The sequence below is a fragment of the Lygodium microphyllum genome, chromosome 28 (genome assembly GCF_053477565.2).
Source record: "Lygodium microphyllum isolate KBCC chromosome 28, Lygodium_microphyllum_v1.1.10, whole genome shotgun sequence".
NCBI lineage: Eukaryota > Viridiplantae > Streptophyta > Polypodiopsida > Schizaeales > Lygodiaceae > Lygodium > Lygodium microphyllum.
In genome coordinates, this window is record NC_141162.1 from 48,180,094 (window position 1) to 48,202,061 (window position 21,968).

General features: G+C 39.3%; 1 pseudogene; it reads right to left on the reverse strand.

The window, feature by feature from the left end:
- Positions 1 to 395: 395 nt before the first annotated feature.
- LOC148011426 (uncharacterized) overlaps positions 396 to 21,968 on the reverse strand; it is a 54,203-nt pseudogene continuing 32,630 nt past the window's right edge.

Here is a 21,968-nt window from a genome sequence, read left to right on the forward strand (position 1 = left end):
ATTTTAGCATAAAGGGTGAAAAAGAGAGAAGGATCATGAAGAACTTACTAGCATGGGAGTCCTTGATGATGAAACAAATGAGCATATTTGCCAAATCTGTTATGAAGAGCCAACGGTTGCTGTTTTGCTACCTTGTAGACATTTCTGTTTGTGCAAACCCTGTGCTGCAGCATGTAAAGAATGTCCACTTTGTTGGAGTGCAATCACTGATCGGATAATAGCTTTGACAGCTTGATAAAAGCTAGAGAGTCCTGTAGTGTCAAGTTTTGGTCCTTAAGAACTAGCTAAAGTATTTCATGGTTACTTGATACACAATTTCTGCATAGAGATCTAAGTGAAGAACTAGAGAGTTTGAATGCTGCTGTACAAAATAAACAGGGAGAAGGAATTGCCTCTTATGCCTCTGAACCTAATATCTGAGGGAAAGACAATAAATTTACAGCAAACACACGATATATACCATGCAGAACTCTTCCTCGTTTCTGAAGGATTACTGGTTCATTCAATACAAAGGATTGTGTATGATCATGAACATTATTGATCTTTCCAACTGATCAACATCACAGGAAAAAATTGCAGTCATAACAGATTTGACCTTCATTCACTTGCTTGATCTTCTATCCTGAAATTCGTCAAGGTCTTCTGTAGACAGGACTTTGCTTTGCTTTGGCAAACACTTCGACAACGGCGTCTTCGAATCACGGAATCATGATTAGATAGGAAACAGGGTTAGGGAGTCTTCATATCCCATCCATTCCTGATTGCACTAGGCCGACATTGTCGGTCCTACGGTTCCATCTCCATCGGAGTTTCATTTTCTTAGCGAGCGATCCTTAGGGTAGAAAACCCTAGATCGTTTCTTGCAAGTATGTCCTATTGTCCCTACCTTCCTTGAATGTGGGCAGGTTTTTCGGGTATGAGAGTTTCAACTTGGCAATAAGTGCGACTAGGTCACGTCCTCAACATGCTAAACCCTAATTATCTTTTGGGATATGTTGTATCAATTTAACCATTCCTAAGAGAATCCTGTGTATTTTAGGTATTTTGGGTAATCTAGATTACTCATCTTACAACAAGGACAAATTATTCCTAAAGATTTTGTCTTGATCGAAGAAGGAAAAACTAGTTGCGTTACGTCATAATTCATGTAAGCATGCAATTCATTTCCTCTAGATTTGCAATCGCTAACTTTTCTTGTTTTAAGACCAAGCACATGTTAAAATTCGCCTAACTTCTATCGAGATCCTACTAAGACATGCCTTCACAATTCATGCCACTAAGCTTCTAGGGTTTTTGATTACTACGAACCATGCAACCTTTCCTAAACTACACCACAATTAAATTATATTTAGGCCAATTTAAAACTAGAGCTATCCTACTTCATGCAACTCTAGAATCATTCCAAGCTTTGCAGATTCCTATGGTTGATAAGGACTTTTTAATGAATCATTACAAAGAAAGATTCGTTTAATAATGTGACATGCGATTTAATTTTTCCATGCATATTTGAAGGTGTACTACAATAATTCCGAATTTGTAATGAAATCATTAGTTGTTCTAGATTCGTTACTTTGCAATGCACAGAAGAAACTTACTAAAAATGCATGCACATCCTTCGTTCATTCCATTAAAAGAATACAATTGTCCAATCTTCATTCGAGTTATTTCCTTTGAAATAGCTAATGTAATTCAATTGCAAAAGTGCATCTTATCAAACTAGGTGGATTTTGATAAGCATAAGCGCAACCTACTTCCATGAATTAACCATGCATGTTTGTAATACCTCAACATAAATCAAGAAATAGGAAGAAAACCTGGACTTATGGGTTCCGCAAAATGTCCACATAAATATTAGGAGATGATCCTCCTGCAGTTGTGCCTTGTGCCTTGTGCCTTTTTAGAGGTCATCGTGAGTTTGACCTTCTTGCCTTGGCCGTAGACTTATGATCTTGGCCCGTCTTCCTCGTACGTGAAACTCCCTTTTCGGTATGGCTTCCTTGATCGAAGCATCGTCTTTTAGAATTGGGCTTTAGAAGGCCTTAGGGTTCGGAGCTTGGGCCTTCTATGTTTTAAAGAATCTCGGGGGTTTAAGGAAATTATGGGGAAAATCGAGTGGGAAGTGCTTTGTAGCTCCCTCTCGTTCAAAGACCTGGAAAGGCATATTAGGGAACTAGTGAAAATACCTTTTAGGCTTCCACTACGAAGCTTAAGAGGGGAAAGAAATTTGGGCTTTCGGAGGGTTCAAAAGGGAAGGGCCTTTTAACTAGTTAGAAAAATAGGCTTGTGGGAGTTGCAATAGGAAGGATGGCTTTAAATCCGGCAGTTAGAGTGAACTTAAGGAGAACCAATGGAAAAGAGGGTTTAAAACCTACTAATTTGGCTTGTGTGGAATGCAATGGGAGGCTTTAAAAGGAAACCAGGGGGTTAAAAAGGCTTTGTGGAAATGGTATGGAAAGGGGCTTAAAAATGTGGGCTAAGGGTGTTTTTGGGGAATCCAAAGGGGGGAAAGGGTTTAATTCTCGGGGGATAAAAACCCCTTGTGTAAGAGTGCAATGGAAAAGGGGGCTTAGAGAGACCCCTTAGAAGCTTCCTAGAAGCTTCTGGGTGTGTGCAATGGGAGAGGGAAGTGGCGACGCAACTCATTCTCCAGCGGCGGCTCTTAAGCCCAGACGACAGCGTTCTGATTGGCGACCTCCGGCCGACACGGCAGCTCTAGGAGCTTCTTCTTCCGCTACGAGGCAGCTTCAATACCTTCCTCCACAGTTTGGTGTCGACTTCCTTCTGTCACGCTTCCCCTCCACGTTCAGAATCTACCACTCTCCCCCCTCCACCCCTTAGAAGGGGTTTATATAGTTGAAGGGAGGGGGGAGCTCCCCCCCCCCCCCCCCCCATGCAGCCTCTTGCATGGCCTGATCCCCCCCACATCGTCCAGCTAAGGTGCTGATACACCCGCACCATACTCCCTTTCCTCCAGCAAGGCATTCGGTTGGGGAAAGAAGGAGTAGTAAATTTTTGAATTTTTATCCCCTTAATATCATTTTAACCTTCTTCCAAGAGGAGGTTCACATGTAGATATGTGAGCTTTCAAACCTCGATCTCGTTTGGCTAGTGGAGACTCATGATACATCGTGTACCGTTTAAAGATTGCACCATCCCTAACTTCAATGCCAAAATTGTCATTGCATGAGACTCACGCAGGCTCGTAATATTTTTCAACAAAAATATTAAATTCTCTCCCCCTTGGAGGAATGGAGATGTCCTCATCTCGAGATAAACTCGGGATATTGATGGTTAAGAGTGCTTTCATCTATCCAAGTGGCATCCTCCTCAGTATAATCTTTCCACGAGACGAGGCATTCTCTCAAGGTTCTGGATCTAAGTTGTCTCTCCCTAACATCTAAGATCCTATTAGGTCGTAGTTCAAGGACTCCTTGATTAGGCATTACAACTTGTTGGTCATCAAGTACATGACTAGGATTAGGTACATACTTCTTTAGTAGGCTGATATGGAATACATTATAAACCTTTAGGTAATTCTCAAGGAGTTGCAATCTATAAGCATTAGGTCCTATGCACTTGAGGATCTTGTATGGTCCACAATACCTCGGACTTAGCTTCTTGCAATCTCCTAAGGATAGGAAACTCTTCTTTGGTCGTACATGAATGAAGACCATGTCTCCTTCCCCGAAGATTCTATCTTGACGCTTCAAATCTGTGTATGCCTTCTGTCTATCCTTGGCGGCTTGGATGTCCTGTCTTATTGACTTTACTTGGTCACCCATCTCTTCCAACATCTGCCTTGAAGCTTCAACCCTCAAGGTTGGATTTGAGAAGTTTAGGGGACTTCGACAGTCATGACCATACAATGCTTGAAAAGGGGTCATCTGAATGCTTTGTTGATAAGAAGCATTGTAAGCAAACTCAATCAAAGGTAATTATTACATCCACCTTTTTGGTTCACGATAGCAGTGTGACCTTATGATGCCAGGAGGCATATTCCACGGTGGATTCCGTGCCACGGTGGATTCCGTAAACTTAGATGACTGGGGCTCATACACAAAGAGGATTCTTTGTGCGAGAAGTTGATGGGGACGCCTATTCTTTTCGGGCATTTCATTAATTTAGTGTGTACATGGGTGATTCCATAGCGGGTGATTCCGCAAAATGCATATTAAATTAATAAACGTTTATGAGTTTAGAGTGCGCACTCGTAATAAATTAAGGTTAGGATTTATTTCTAACCAGTTGATTTATTTATGTAGCTGAAGACTGCTAGGTATTCACTTTTGTCGGTTTAATTGTATTATTTTACTAACGATTGTGAATGCTTCAGTTGATGTGTAGAGATAGCAGCAGTGGCGGAGGAAAGCATTGGAGTCTAGCGGGTATTCGACATTTGGACTATATTTTGATAGGCGCCATGCCTATATTTTGTTATGTCTATTGAGACATCGATTATTGATTATTATTTTGTATGCGCCTATGCGCCCGGATATGTTATTTTTATTTGGACATTGAGATTGGGCGTGCCAGACTCTATGGGCACCGTCCATTAGCTTTATTTTCCTATTTTTGTAGAAAGCAAACTCAAAAGCTAAAAGCTTGTCATATTTTTGTAATTGGGCTATTATTGAGCATGAAGATTGGAAATATACATAAAATACATGCTTTGTGAAGCGCTCACACAAGGCATGGGGGAGATTGAACCCAATTTGTCTCTTGCCTCTTGTCATGCATGCTTTTACATTGTTTTTTGTGCAAAAAGGTAGAGTTCATTGTTCTTGGGGACCTTCAGGGATTCACTACGTGAGCTATCTACGACTGATCTGCGCACCAGTCGTATCAGAGAGGAGCAGAGATCAAGAGCTTCCAATCGCTACCAATCTCGGGCGAAGGCGGAGCTCTAGGAACAAACGGGCTCTACAGTCAATCTCGTCGCGAACCGTCGATACAGACAGACTTCTGGCGATCAAGAACCCCTGTTTTTACTCTCAGATCGCAAAGGACCAGGCTCTGCAGGCGGAGGACCACGCATACATCTCCTTCATCAAGTCGTTGAAAACAGTGAGAAAAAATTCTTAATCTTCTTAATCAAAAGCTTAATTATAAAGCTTTATAAGCTTAAAGGAAGCTTAGGCCTCTCAAATTCACCTCGGCGTATCAGAGTGTGGCCCCGAAAAATCCGCGCGGCCAAAAAAACGCCCCCCCCCACGAAAATTTGACGCCGCCTGCTAGTCCACCATTAAGCTTATTAAGCTTAAGCTTAATCACTTAAGCTTAAGTCACTACAAGTCACACAGGGCAGACAAGTTGGCAAACTCCAGGTCCCGCACTTCTGAAGTCAAGTTCAGCAAGTCAATTGAAATCAAGTTCTGCAAGTTCTGTAAGTCGGCCTAAGTTCAGCAAGTCAACAACTCTGCAAGTCTGCTAAGTCTGCAACTCTGCAAGTCATACTAAATCAGAACTGACTAGTGCTTAAAACTCCTAGAAGACTTGTTCGTATGCAAAAACTCTGAACTGGAAAGTTATTCGCAGCAGGCTGTTCTACCTATCTACAAGTTCGTTGAAGTACTTTTAGCAAACGGATACATAAATATTGCAGAATTTCTGAAAATTGAAGAAGAAATACCCAAAAATACATAGCCTTGTAACCCCGAATTTGAGCTACGCTCATCCCGCTAACCTGATTTTGAGAGAGAAAGGTTTATTGAGTTTTACAGGATGACTACTCCACATATGGATGATCCTATGACTGAAGACGACTTACCTGAGCCTACCATGGAACAAAAGCTGGATCTAATCATGCTACAATTGGAAGAAGAGCGAAGGGCCAGGCAAGCATTGCAAGCGCAATTGACAAAACTACAAAGAGCGTCCACCGATAAAGAAGAACCTCAAGCTGAAGATTTGATTCGCCGTACCATCGACGCCACTCTTGAAGCACAAACCATTCGCAAGGAATCCAAGATAAGTAAACGAAGTTTCAAGTTTCGCACTTTCAATGGCATACAAGAAGGAAAGACTGTTTTATCATTTATTAGCCAGTTTGATGACTATTTCCATGAGGAAACTTATCCCGAAAAAGATAAAATCAAGTGTGTTACTAATCATTTGATAGACAGAGCATCACTTTGGTGGACTGTAGTCTGCAAGAGCATAGAATGTCCTGCTACTTGGGAAGATTTCAAGAAGAAGTTCATGCAGAATTTCCTTCCACCGCAATTTCATGAGAAGGCTATCAAGCAATGGGATTTACTTCAATAGCGAGATTGTGAGCCTATTCCACAGTATACAGAGCGTTTTTGGAATGCACTCCTACAGCTACGCATGCTTGAAGACGTACCAGAGACGACACATAAGCGGAAGTATATGTCTGGACTTCTTGGACATTACTACGCTGAAGTGAACATGTTCAAGCCTGCTACCCTTGAAGACTCCATCTCCTTAGCTCATGACACTGAAGATAAGTTACGCGAAAGAGACAGACGACCACAGCAATTCCAAGCCAACGGTAATTATGGATCTAAACAATTCAATTCCAATTTTAGAAGGTTTAATCCAGGTCGTTTCTCATCACCATCTTTCCGCAAGAATTGGCCTAAACCACCTGCATTACCATCCAATGTCAATCCAAATCCAAAGCCTATTCCACAAGCAAATCCAAATGTACCCAGACTCCCAGCCATTGCAAATAATGTAACCAAAGCCAAGCCAATAGTATGCTACAAGTGTTACCAGCCAGGGCATCTCGCAGCAAATTGTCATTCAAAGAAGCCATCAGCACATATCAACTACCTTGGAGCCATGGATGAAGACGAGCATGAGGATATGCCGGATTTCACTGAAGAAGAGGATGACCCTACAACTACTTCCGACACTTTACCAGGTATGCCTACTCCACATTCATTGTTGACTATGAAATGTATGGTGCATGGAAAAGAAAGAACTATATTGCATGATGACGGTAGTACCCATGACTTTATTTCAACAAAATTGGTAAAGGAATTGAAATTGCATACTATACCTACGCATTATCGCATAAAAGCTGCATTTTTAGGCACTAGGTACAATGGCACACAAGAAGTTCAAGATTTAGAAATTCAAATTGGTTCATATATTGAAAGAAGAAATTTCTTAGTTGTTCCATTACAGTCAAGTGACATTATTCTAGGAATGCCATGGAGACACCAGCATAATCCAAATATAGATTATTCCACGCACACAATGAATATTAATTTTCAAGGAAAATCTATTACATTATATGGTATGCATGCATCTCATATTTTTCCACTGCTTTCGCATACTCAAGCAAAACGTGCACTACGCAAGAATACTAAATCATATCTCATTTGGGTGAATGAATTGCACGCAAAGGAAAATCATATGCATCCTAGGCATAAGGAATTTCTTGCATATTTTAAGGACTGTTTTGCAGAAGACCTACCACTAGGTTTACCACCTTCACGTTCAGAAGACCATAAGATTGATCTAATATCTGGCACACAACCACCTTGCAAAGCACCATATAGGCACAATCAAATAGAGCAAAAAGAAATCCAGAGCTAAGTTGAAGAATTACTAAATAGAGGCTTAATTCGATCTAGCAGTTCTCCATTCGGTGCACCTGTACTCTTAGTCAAGAAAAAGAATAATACCTATCGTATGTGTATTGACTACCGAGCATTAAATAAGATCACTGTAAAGAATAGGTATCCTATACCTAGAGTTGATGACCTTATGGACAAACTGCAAGGATCTTCTATATTTAGTAAAATTGACCTTAAGTCTGGATATCATCAGGTGAGGCTAGATAAATCTGACATATTTAAGACTGCATTCAGAACACAGTTTGGCCATTACGAATTCTTAGTCATGCCATTCGGATTAACTAATGCACCTGCTACTTTCAGTAGAATGATGAACCGTATCTTTCTGAAATATCAGTATTGTGTGATTGTTTTCTTTGATGATATTTTGGTGTTCAATCAAAGTGAAAAAGAGTATTATGAGCATTTATCATTAGTTTTTCAATTACTGAAAGAAAATCAATTGTTTGCAAATCCTGAAAAGAGTGAATTCTTTAAGACAGAAATAGAATATTTAGGTCATATTGTATCAAAAGAAGGAATTAAAGTTGATCCTAAGAAAATTGATGCAATATTGCATTGGCCTGTTCCTAAAAATGTACATGAATTACGCTCATTCCTTGGTCTTGCTAGTTTCTATAGGAAGTTTGTACGTAATTTCTCATTACTTGCTTTACCATTAACCAAACTTCTTAAGAAAGGAATTGTTTATCAATGGACTGAAAATCAGCAGAAATCCTTTGATTTACTGAAACGTGCATTAACCAATGCCCCTGTTCTACAATTGCCTGACTTTAATAGATCATTCTTTCTAGTTGTGACCGATGCTAGCGGATCAGGAATAGGAGCTGTACTAATGCAAGATAACCATCCAATAGCATATTCTAGTTCTAAGCTAAAACCCTCTGAGCTCAAATATTCCACTTATGACAAGGAACTATTAGCAGTTGTACAAGCATTAAAACAATGGAAGCATTATTTAATGGGTTCAGAATTCATGATAAAGACTGACCAGCAAAGCATTAGACATCTACTTAGCCAACCCCAAATTTCTGACCATCATATCAAATGGGCTTCCTTCATTCAAAGTTTTCATCCTATCATTCAATACCAACCTAGAAAAGAAAATGTAGTTGCTGATGCATTGAGTAGAAGACCTGCAATTCATAGTATTTCTATCATATCTTTTGATTCTTTGATTGCTATGAAAGACACATATCACCAGGATATTACTTTTCATTCTGATTGGCAAAAATTAGTTCAAAATAATTTCATTCCTGTTGATTCATTGTCATATAATGATGGATTTATGTTTTTTGAAAAGAGGCTGTGTGTTACTATTCCATTCCGATCTTTTGTTTTGAATGAAATTCATTGTCCCCCATATCAAGGTCATAGAGGTATCATATCTACATTACGCATGTTAACTGAAGATTTTTATTGGCCGCATATGGATGCAGATGTATCTAATTTCGTTTCTGAATGTTTGATTTGTCAAAGAATAAAGAGACATCATGGTAAACAGTATGGATTATTAATGCCTTTATCTATTCCATCTAAACCTTGGGAACATATTTCTATGGATTTCATTACTGGTTTACCAAATACTAAATCTAACCATGACATGATTTGGACAATTGTAGATAGATTTAGTAAGCAAGCATATTTCATTGCATGTAAGAAAACTTTAACAGCATCACAAGCAACACAGTTATTTTTTAAAACTGTTTTTACTAACCATGGATTGCCAAAAGTGATTATTTCAGATCGAGATTTTAGATTTTGTAATAATTTTTGGATTACACTGTTTGTAAATCTAGGCACAAAAATTGATTTCTCATCTGCATTTCATCCAGAAACAAATGGACAAACAGAAGCCACCAATAGCACCATTCTAGATATTTTACGTGCATACACTATCTCTAAACCTTAGACATGGGATACTCATTTGCATTTATTACAGTTTGCATGCAATAATACACCGCACACATCTACAAAGAAAGTACCTTTTGAAGTTATTTATGGATATAGATTATCTACACCTATTGCATCTTTGTCTAATAGAATTCAGAGTACTGATGATATTGTTACTATGCATAACAGTATTTTTGATGAGGTTGCTTTCTACAAAAATAGGAAAATAAAGCTAATGGACGGTGCCCATAGAGTCTGGCACGCCCAATCTCAATGTCCAAATAAAAATAACATATCCGGGCACATAGACACATACAAAATAATAATCAATAATCGATGTCTCAATAGACATAACAAAATATAGGCATGGCGCCTATCAAAATATAGTCCAAATGTCGAATACCCGCTAGACTCCAATGCTTTCCTCCGCCACTGCTGCTATCTCTACACATCAACTGAAGCATTCACAATCGTTAGTAAAATAATACAATTAAACCGACAAAAGTGAATACCTAGCAGTCTTCAGCTACATAAATAAATCAACTGGTTAGAAATAAATCCTAACCTTAATTTATTACGAGTGCGCACTCTAAACTCATAAACGTTTATTAATTTAATATGCATTTTGCGGAATCACCCGCTATGGAATCACCCATGTACACACTAAATTAATGAAACGCCCGAAAAGGACAGGCGTCCCCATCAACTTCTCGCACAAAGAATCCTCTTTGTGTATGAGCCCCGGTCATCTAAGTTTACGGAATCCACCGTAAAACCTCACGGAATCCACCGTGGCACGGAATCCACCATGGAATATGCCTCCTGGCATCACCTTAGCACATCCTCGATAACTTGATTGGCTCTCTCCGTTTGGCCATCGGTTTGGGGATGGTAAGCTATACTGAAACAAAGTTGAGTCCCAATTGCTTCAAAGATAGCTCTCAAGAAGTGTGATGTGAAGAGGGAATCACGATCACTAATGATTCTTTTGGGTAACCCATGTAGCTTGAATATCTCCTTGATAAACAACCTTGCAATGTCTGAGGCTTTATAGTTTGTCTTTACTGGAATAAGGTGTGCAACCTTAGTGAGCATGTCAACCACAACCAAGATGGAGTTGTATACTCCTTGAACCTGGGGTAGGCCAACAACAAAGTCCATACTGATGAATTCCCATTTCATTTGGGAAATATCAAGTGGTTGTAACTTTCCTGGCATTTTGACATGTTTGGCTTTGATATGTTGACAAGACAAACACTTAGTGATATATTTGAGAACGTCACCTTTAAGCCTCTCCCAATAGTAGCTCTTCCTAACTGCATTGAGAGTCTTGGCATAGCCACGATGTCCTAAGAAAGGGGAATCATGAGCTTCCCACAGTATCTTCTGCTTAAGTGATTGCCTTGCCGGTATATATAATCTCATTCTATAGTAGAAAGTCCACTATTGATAGAGAATTCATGATACTTAGCCTGTAGCTTTTGGTCCTGGTCCTTGATAGGGATCTCCCTTAGCATCTTTTGATAGGCTGGGTCATGGCATGCTTCCTCTCTAGCTAGCTCAAGTATTGGGTTGTTTGCCATGGACACCTTTGTGGCTAGGGATCTAGCTGTTGATGGATTTTGCAATATTAGAGAATTAAGGAATGCCTTGCGACTGAGTGCATCGGAAACTACATTCTCCTTTCCCCGTCGATATTTGATTTCAAAATCATACTCCTCCAGCACTTCAATCCACTGACGTTGCCTCATGTTGAGCTCGTTCTGGGTAAAGATCCACTTGAGACTTTTATGATCAGTCACTAGAGTAAAATTGTTACCCATTAGGTAGTGTCTCCAAAGCTTTAGAGCATGGATGACAACTAATAGTTCTAGATCATGGGTAGCATAATTTTCCTCATGGCTCTTCAATTTCCTTGAAGAGTATGCTACAGGATGACCTTCCTGCATGAGCAGACATCCTAAGCAAGTGTGCTAGCATCAGTTACTACCTCGAACTCTTTACTAAGGTCTGGAAGTTTTAGGATAGGTGGCTGATACTAAACTTTGCTTCAATCTATCAAAGCTAGTTTGTTCGGCAGTTGACCATGCAATGGATGCTTGCTTCTTCAGTAAGTCCCCGTCAGAGGTGTTGCAATCAAAGCATAGTTTTTTATGAAGACCCTATACCATCCTGTCAATACAAGAAAACTGCGTATTTCTTTGATAGTTGTTGGTATTGACCATTCTATAACATCTCTGACTTTGGTCGGATCCACTGAGATTCCTTCTGCTGATACGATGAATCCTAGATATTCAATCTGACGTTTAAAGAATGCACACTTCTTCATCTTAACATAGAGCTTATGTGCTCTCATTGTCTCAAGGACAATCCGAAGTTGGGATTCATGATCTTCTTCATGTTTAGAATAGACTAAAGTGTCGTTGACGAAGACGAGTACGACGTCATCAAGATATGGCCTAAACATATCTTGCATTAACCTGTTGAAGGTGGCAGGCGCATTCGTAAGCCCGAATGACATAACTAGAAACTCAGAGTGTCCATATCTTGTGTTAAAGGCCGTCTTTGGGATATCTTCTTCCTTGATCCTTATCTGATAGTAACCAGACCTGAGATCAATCTTGGAGAGGATCTTCGCACCCTTAAGACTATCAAGAAGCTTATCTATTCTAGGAATAGGGTACTTGTTCTTGACAGTTGATTGATCCAACCCTCTGTAATGAATACATAGTTGAAGCGTTCCATCTTTCTTTTTCTGGAGCTCCCCATGGTGAACTGCTAGGACGGATATGGCCCTGATCTAGCAGTTGCTTGAGTTTTTGCTTCAGCTCAATTGCTTCTGGGATGGACATTCTATAAGGTCTCTTTGCAATTGGCGCAGCTCCTGGCACTATCTTGATCTCATGATCCACTTCTCTTCGAGGCGGGAGTTCTGTCAACTCTTCAGGAAATACGTCCGCGTACTCCTTTAACCATGAAGGTTCTTCACTAGACTCCTGCTTCTGATCTAGCTTATTGAGCTTAATTAAGTAGACAGGCAATCACTTTCTAACTCCCTTTATAATACGAGATGCTTTGGCCAATTTAATTTTCGGTTTTCTATCCTCACCTTGAGTCGTGACTAATTCCCCTTCAGAGTTTTGAAAGGAAACTTGGCCCTTTCCACAATGAATGTGGGCGTCATTAGGTTTAAGCCAATCCATTCCGAGTAGACACTCATGGATACCTAGGTTCATGACTCTGATTTTGACCAAAGTTGTCTTTCCTCCCAGAAAGAATTTCACCTTAGCAATTTGCCTGGTACAAGTGACCTCACGTCCATTTGCTGATTCCACAAGCCAGGTAGGTTCTTCTACTATGGCTACTCCTAGTCTTCTTGCACAAGCTAGTGAGATAAAGGAATGTGTACTGCCACAATCAATCAAGGTTTTGAAACCTTTACCTTGATAATCCGATGGCGTCTGAATCACCGAAAACTGGTGATTCGGCCCTTTCTTGTGAAGAGTGGCATGGACTGTCGCCCTTTCAAACTCTGCTTCCATGGTTGGATCTTCTTCTTCACACATTTCCCTATTGGAAACATAGGCGGTTCTTCCTCTGCCTCGAGTAGCGGCTCCCTGGCCACGACCAGTTCCTTGGAAAGGTGCTTGGTGATGTCCTCCTCCAAGCTTGGGACATTGCCTCTTGAAATGACCGGGCTTGTTGTAGTGGGAACAACGGAGGTTCCAACCATTACTTTGAGTAGGGACAAAGCTGTTTGCATTATTAGTCCTTGCTTTCTTTCTTTGTCCCCGATTCTGACCTTGAACTCTCTTCATTTGAGGCCTATATGCTCCTCTGTTTGGGTCATTATAAGACCAAGTTTTGTTACCTCTTGGCGTAGCCTGCACCTCCTGAATTATAGGCGCAGCTCGAATGAGTGTGTCCTGAAGATCTGATGGCCGCATAGATTCGAGACGAGTATTCCCTGGTGGGTTTAAACTAGCACGAAATTTTGACACCTGCAGTGTTATATCCATTTGTGGCACATACTTAAGAAGTGGGACGAATTTAGAGTAGTATGCGTCAAGAGTGAGTCCTAGCTGTTTCAGCTTGTAGAACTCATTCATTTTCTATGTGCGATACACAGGTGGTAAGTATCTTCCTTGCACAGATTTCTTCAATTTTTCCCAGGTAACGGAACCTTCTGTGATCCCTTGATCTCTGCACCATTGCTTCCACCAAAGCCTGGCTTCGTCAGAGCTTTAGCTTGGCGAGCATAGCCTGGTTGGTGGGTGCAGTACCGGCTGCTTCAAAGTAATCCTCCATAGATTCTATCCACATCTCAGCATCTGCTTGGACAATCCTACCTTTCCCATCAAATTATGATGGCTTGATGTGCTTGAGAAGAAACTTCTTCTCCTGGATCACGGCCATACTTGATGTAGGAGGCGAACTGGAAATCTGTACCTAGGGTTGTGCCTCGATAGAGGTTTCTTAATGTTATCTCTTATTAATCGTTATGATTTATATTTCATCTCCGTTTCAGCTATCAACCAAGCAATCTAGCCACTTAACTTTTTATCAATTCTCATAGACAAAACAGACATTGATAAAAAGAAGTCTTATTCCATTTATATGGGTCTAGCCCTTTCGGAGTACAATATTTCTTAGGATGGTAAAGCAATTATTACATTTAGTTCGGGGAGAATAATGTTGTATTACATTTATCTATGGGAACTGGATAATAGTATTGTTTCGGGTCATGGATCTTCATGAATCGGTAAGTCATTAGAAGATTAGGGTATCCTTTCCTTTGGAACCCATTCTTCTCATAGTGCCCCAACACCTTGATCCTATTGGCGGGGATTACACGGGTCACTTCCTCATATATATATGAGTTCAGCTAAACCCTCTGACCTCGAATATATAAAGTTGAGTTTACGTGAGCCTTCACAAAAATGAATAGCTTCGCGATCTTCAGGTCTTCCAACCACTTGATCCTCTTTAGGTTGGTTTGAAGGTATGCAAACCAGTGGGCAGCTAAATAGTAGATTCCTGAGTCACCCGTCCATCTTTGTTCCACATACAAAGGTGATGGATTATAAATACGGTCTAGGATGCTCGTCATATCAACCCTTTGTCGATAATCTGGGGAATGCATCACGGTCATAAACATCACTCGGAACACTAAGAACCTATTCCATGCTTCATAATTCTACAAGACAACATCGAAAGTAAGGAAATGTTCTGAACAGCAACATTTTCTTTACTTCTTCTTATTAAGATTTCTTAAAAAAACAAATCCTTCGTTCGTTCGCTCTAATACCAATTGTAACGTGTCCACCTTACCCTTTATGACACGTCTTAGCAGTCCATCGGAAAGGAGGTCTAGAAAGCTCTGCCCGGCACTCCCATGGAATGTCACGGGGTTTGTGATCTAAGACTTTCCGCATCTACCACATAGCGGAAGTATTCTGGCCATTACCACTTAGGACCGATCTGAATCAGGGTTTTCCCTAATGGTCATTTTCTAAACGGCAAGTAGCGTCCAACCCCAAGTGAACTACTTTATGCATAAATGCTAGTGCTAAAGCGGATTCACGGTGCACTTGGTTCAAGGAGAATGGGAAGAATGACTAATCCAAGATTCCGCCCATAGACTAGTATGCGGGCCTCGAGATCCAATCCCGAGTCACATTGGCCTCTTGTGCAGGGCCCGGAAGGCGAGGGATTTAGGGCCAGAGCCCCCCTAGCACCCAAGCATCCTCCTGCTCCAAGAAGTGCTCAACAAAGAGACCTCACACGGTGGGTTCGGTCCACCTTCCCGGTGCGGCTAACAACCCCCTTGGTTAGAGTGAGGCAGACAGTCGGGGGGTAACTAAACTGCCACTCCCTTCAGGCCTTCAACCTGAAGCATTAGATATATTTTCATCCTTTAGTTCCTTGTGCAAACAAAGCAAACACTACTCTTTAAACTGATACAAGCACAATCATTTCCAGTGGTCGTTATTTTAGCTAATTGCTAAGGAGTGAATCCTTCTCTCTGAACGCATTCAACATTCAATCCGGGATTAGTTGCAACTTGGCAAGATCCCCAAGGGATTGTTTGTTAACCCTTATGTTCTTGGGTTAGGGCTGTACCCTATTAACCCAACCTAACCAATACCTTAAGTTCTATTAATAGAAAATATGTTGCTCCAAATTATTGATTGGTCCTTTGCTTCCAAGCAAATATCTGATTCCCTTATCTTGGTCACTTTTCCCAAGAAACGTACTATATCAGGATGACTACTCATCCTCTTGCAATATAAACTTGCGCAAGAATCTGCCAATCTAGAGGAATTGGCCATTCTCGTATGATCAAACCACAAGATCATGCGACTCTGCAACTTGTTACACAAGTGTCGCATCTAATCCATGGGACTATTTTACCCATTGAACGTTGTCTTCTAATCATGGAATCATGATTAGATAGGAAACAGGGTTAGGGTGTCTTCATATCCCATCCGTTCCTGATTGCACTAGGCTGACATCGTCCATCCTAGGGTTCCAACTCCATCCGAGTTTCATTTTTTTAGTGAGCGATCTTTAGGGTAGAAAACCCTAGATCGTTTCTTGCAAGTATGTCCTATTGTCCCTACCTTCCATGAATGTGAGCAAGTTTTTCGGGTATGAGAGTTTCAACTTGGCAATAAGTGCGACTAGGTCACGTCCTCAACGTGCTAAACCCTAATTAGCATTTGGGATATGTTGCATCAATTTAACCATTCCTAAGCGAATTCTTTGTAGTTTAGGTATTTTGGGTAATCTAGATTACTCGTCTTACGACAAGGACGAATTATTCCTAAAGATTTTGTCTTGATCGAAGAAGAGAAAACTAGTTGCGTTACGTCATAATTCATGTCAGCATGCAATTCATTTCCTCTAGATTTGCAATCCCTAACTTTTCTTGTTAAGACCAAGCACATGTTAAAATTCGCCTAACTTCTATTGATCCTACTAAGACATGCCTTCACAAATCATGCCACTAAGCTTCTAGGGTTTTTGGTCACTACGAACCATGCAGCCTTTCCTAAACTACACCGCAATTAAATGATATTTAGGCCAATTTAAAACTAGAGTTATCCTACTTCATGCAACCCCAGAATCATTCTAAGATTTGCAGATTCCTATGGTTGATAAGGACTTTCTAATGAGTCATTACAAAGAAAGATTCGTCTAATAATGTGACATGCGATTTAATTTTTCCATGCATAGTTGAAGGTGTACTACAAAAATTCCGAATTTGTAATGAAATCATTAGTTGTTCTAGATTCGTTACTTTGCAATGCATAGAAGCAACTTACTAAAAATGCATACACATCCTTCATTCATTCCATTAAAAAAAATACAATTGTCCAATCTTCATTCAGTTATTTGACAAGCATAAGCGCAACCTAATTCCATGAATTAACCCTGCATGTTTGTAATACCTCGACATAAATCAAGAAATAGGAAGAAAACCTGGACTTGTGGGTTTGGCGAAATGTCCACATGAATGTTAGGAGATGATCCTCCTGCAGTTGTGCCTTGTGCCTTGTGCCTTTTTAGGGGTCATTGTGAATTTGCCCTTCTTGCATTGGCCGTAGACTTATGATCTTGTCCCGTCTCCCTCATACGTGAAACTCCCTTTTCGGTATGGTTTCCTTGATCGAAGCACCGTCTTTTAGAATTGGGCTTTAGAAGGCCTTAGGGTTCGGAGCTTGGGCCTTCTTTGTTTTAAAAAATCCTGGGGGTTTAAGGAAATTATGGGGAAAATCGAGTGGGAAGTGCTCTGTAGCTCCCTCTCCTTCAAAGCCCTGGAAAGGCATATTAGGAAACTAGTGGAAATACCTTATAGGCTTCCACTATGAAGCTTAAGAGGGGAAATAAATTTGGGCTTTCGAAGGGTTCAAAAGGGAAGGGCCTTTTAACCGGTTAGAAAAATAGGCTTTTGGGAGTTGCAATAGGAAGGATGGTTTTAAATCTGGCGGTTAGAGTGAACTTAAGGAGAACCAACAGAAAAGAGGGTTTAAAACCTACTAGTATGGCTTGTGTGGGAATGCAATGGGAGGCTTTAAAAGGAAACTAGGGGGTTAAAAAGGCTTTGTGGAAATGCTATGCTAAGGGTGTTTTTGGGGAAGCTTCCAAGAAGCTTCTTGGAAGCTTCTGTGTGGTGGGTGTGTGCAGTGGGAGAGGGAAGCGGCAGCGCAACTCGACCTCCAGCGGCGACTCTAAAGCCCAGGCGGTAGCGTTCTGATTGGCGACCTCCCGCCGGCACGACAGCTCTAGGAGCTTCTTCTTCCCCTATGCAGCAGCTTCAATACCTTCCTCCACAATCTGGGTCCGACTTCCTTCTCTCATGCTTCCCCTTCACATTCAAAATCTACCACTCTCCCCCCTCTACCCCTTAGAGGGGGTTTATATAGTTGAAGGGTGGGGGAAGCCCCCCCCTACGCGGCCTGTTACATGGCCCAATCCCCACCACATTGTCCAGATATGGTGCTGATACACCCGCGCCATACTCCCTTTCCTCTAGCACAGCATTCGACTCCGGAAAGAAGGAGTAATAATTTTTTGAATTTTTATCCCCTTAATATCCTTTTAACCTTCTCTCAAGAGGAGTTTTACATGTAGATATGCAGGTTTTTAAACCTCGATCTCGTTTGGCCATTGGAGACTCATGATACATCTTTTACCGTTTAAAGATCACACCGTCCCTAACTTCAATGTCGGAATTGTCATTGCATGAGACTCACACGGGCTCGTAATATTTTTCAACAGAAATATTACAACACCCATCAAAAATAATAATTCTTCTAGATAATTTGAATACATGCCATCGCTCGGTGCTTCCCAATTCCACCATTGCATGCTCTACATATCAACTAAAGCATTCACAATTGTTAGAAAATAATTAGATAAAATCCACAAAAGTGAATACCTAACAGCCCTTAGCTACAAAATAAATAAATAGGTTGGAAATATGTCATAACCTTAATTTAATATGAGTGCACTTTAAACTCATAAACATCCATTAATTTAAATATATATTTTGTGGAATCACCCACATACACATTAAATTAATCTGATACCCAAAAAGGACAGGTACCCTTGTTAACTTCTCGCAGAAGGAATCCATCTTCTGTATGAGCCTCAGAAAATACAAATAGTTTTACGGAATCATTTGAAAAATCTCACGAAATCCATCATGGAATATGCCTCTAGTTTTACGGAATCCACTGAAAAGCCTCATGGAATCCACCGTGGAATATGCCTCCTAGTATCATACCCCCAGGGTGGGATAGCAATTATCCTCAATTGCTATTAGCTCAATGTGGAGCAAGCATTGAGGGGTAAGCACTTAGGTCATGGGCGTGCATCCATTGGGTTTCTTCAACAGGATGATTTTCAAACTTTATCAAATATTGAGAATATCTACAACTAGTTCTAGTGGTCATAAAGTCAGTGTCTAGAATAGTTTCAGATTCAAGTATTTCAATTTCTTCTTTCAACAAAGGAGGGTTTCATAGACAAGGTGGATAGGTAATTGGCCTCTAAAAGGTTGTAACAAACTAATATGAAAAGTATTATGTATCTTCTAGTGTTGGGGTGGTTCTAATTTAAATGCATTGTCATTGATCTTATGAATTATTTTGAAAGGCCCATAAAATCTAGGTGCTAATTTAACAATATGGTGTTTCTCAATACTTTGCAATCTTCTCTTTTCAATGCGTAACTAAACATAATCATCAACATTAAAACTCATGGATTTTCTTTCTTATTAGCTTATTTAATGTATGATTGCTGGGCTTTCGCAATCATGTCTTTGACTTGAGCAAAAATAGTAGCATGCTTATTGGCAATATCATCAATAGCTTTAAGTTTGTTTGACAGTGATGTAACAAGTGTAGGTAATCTATGTCCACAAATGATTTCAAAAGGAGTCTTATATCTAGATATGTGTGGTGTATTATTATATGTAAATTAAAGTAGATGCAAGTATGTATCTCATGTTTGTGGTTTTAAAATTATGTATACATGCAAAAGATCTAGATTTGCACTGTTAGTAGCTTTTGTTTTCCCATTGGTTTCAAGATGGAATGAAAATGAGAAATCAATCTTAGTACCGAAATTAGCAAACAAAGTAGTCCAAAAACTATTAAAAAATCTAGAATCAATATTAGAAATAATGACTTTTGACAAACCATGGTTAGTGAAAACAGTATTCAAAAATAATTGTGCAGCTTGAGATGCAGTTAATGTTTTCTTACATGGTAGGAAATATGCTTGTTTCCTAAATCGATCTAGTATAGTCCAAATCATATAATGATTATCTTATTAGCTTGTGTGTTAGACAAACCAGTTATAAAATCCATTGAAATATGTTCCCATGGATGTTCAGAAATTAGTAAAGGCATTAACAAACCATATTGTTTACCATGGTGTTACTTGACTCTTTGACAAGTTAAACACTCAGAAAAAAAGTTAGAAACATCAGATTCCATTTGTGGCCAATAAAAATCTTCAACCAATGTTCATAAAGTGAAAATAATACCTCTATGGCCTTGAGAACAATGAATTTTGTAAACACAAATGATCTAAATGGAACATTAACACATAATCTTTTCTCATAAAACATAAATCCATCATAATAAGACAAAAAATTAATTGGAATCCAGTTATCAGTAAGTAATTTGTTCCAATCAGCTTGAAAACTGGGTCATGATCATAGGCATCCTTCATATGAATAAGGGAATCAAAAGATAGAACGGAAATATTATGGATACTTGGTCTTCTACTCAATGCATCGGCAGCAACATTCTCTCTTCCGGGTTGATATTGAATAAGTGGATGGAAACTTTGAATGAAAGCAACCCATTTAATATGACAGTTAGAAATTTGTGGCTGACTAAGGAGATGTTTGATACTTTGTTGGTCAGTTTTGATAATAAATTTGGATCCCATTAGATAGTGTTTCCATTGACATAAGGCTTGAACTACAACCAACAATTTTTTATCATAGGTGGAATACTTCAGTTGAGAGGGTTTAAGTTTGCAACTAGAATAGGCTATGGGATGTGAATCTTGTATGAGGACAGTTCTTATTCTTGATTCGCTAGCATCACTAACTACTAGAAATAATGGTCAATTAAAATTAGGTAATTTCAAAACATGTGCATGTGTTAAAGTATGTTTCAATAAATTAAAAGACTTTTGTTTATTATTAGACCAATGATACACAATACATTTCTTTAACAATTTCGTCAAAGGCAATGCAAGCAATGAAAAATTTCTCACAAATTTTCTATAAAAGCTAGCAAGTCCTAAAAAAGAATGTAACTCATGCACACTTTTAGGGATTGGGCCAATTCAAAATTACCTCTATCTTTTTAGGATCAACTTGAATACCATCAGAAGAAACAATGTGACCTAAGTATTCAATCTGAGTTTGGAAAATTTTACTCTTGTCAAGGTTAGCATATAATTGATTCTCTTTAAACAATTTGAAAACCAATGATAGATGTTCACAATGCTCATTCTCATTCTTACTGAAAACCAATATATCATAAAAGAAAACAATTACACAATTCTAATAGTTTAAAAATATACAATTCATCATACGACTAAATGTAGCTACTACATTAGTCAAACTGAAAGGCATAACAAGAAATTCATAATGTGAAGTATTGAAATATTAGGTGTATCCAATCGTACTTGCTGATATCCAGACTTGAGATCTATCTTACTAAAAATAGAGGCTCCTTGTAGTTTATCCATGAGATCGTCTACCCTAGGAATTGGATAGATATTCCTAATAGTGATCTTATTTAGGGCACGATAGTCAATGAACATCCTATAGATATTATTTTTCTTCTTAACTAATAGGATAGGTGCACCAAAATGAGATCTACTAGGCCTAATAAGTCCTTAGTTCAAGATTTCTTCAACTTGTGCTTGGATTTCTTTTTGTTCAATTTGATTGTGTTTATAAGGTGCTTTACATGGAGGTTGAGAACCTGAGATTAAGTTTATTTTAAGAATTTCAAGATGTGTAGATGGTAAACCAAGGGGTAAATTAGTAGCAAAACAATCTTTAAATTGTGAAAGAAATTTTGCATGCCTAGGATGCATTTGATTTTCCTTATTTTCAATTTCATTCACCCAGAAGTCTAAGTATGATTTGCTACCTTTTCTCAATGCATGTTTAGCATGTGTGTGACTAAGAAGTGGAAAATTATCAATGGTGTGCATTCCATGTAATGTGATTTATTTTCTATTGAGATGAATTTTCATGGAATGTGTGGAATAATCTATGTTGGGATTATATTTGTGACACCAAGGCATTCCTAAAAGAATATCACTAACTTACAAAGGCACAAACAATAAAGTTTTGCGCTCAAAATAATATCACCAGCTTGCAAAGACACAACTAATAAAGTTTTGTGCTCAACATAATCACTAATT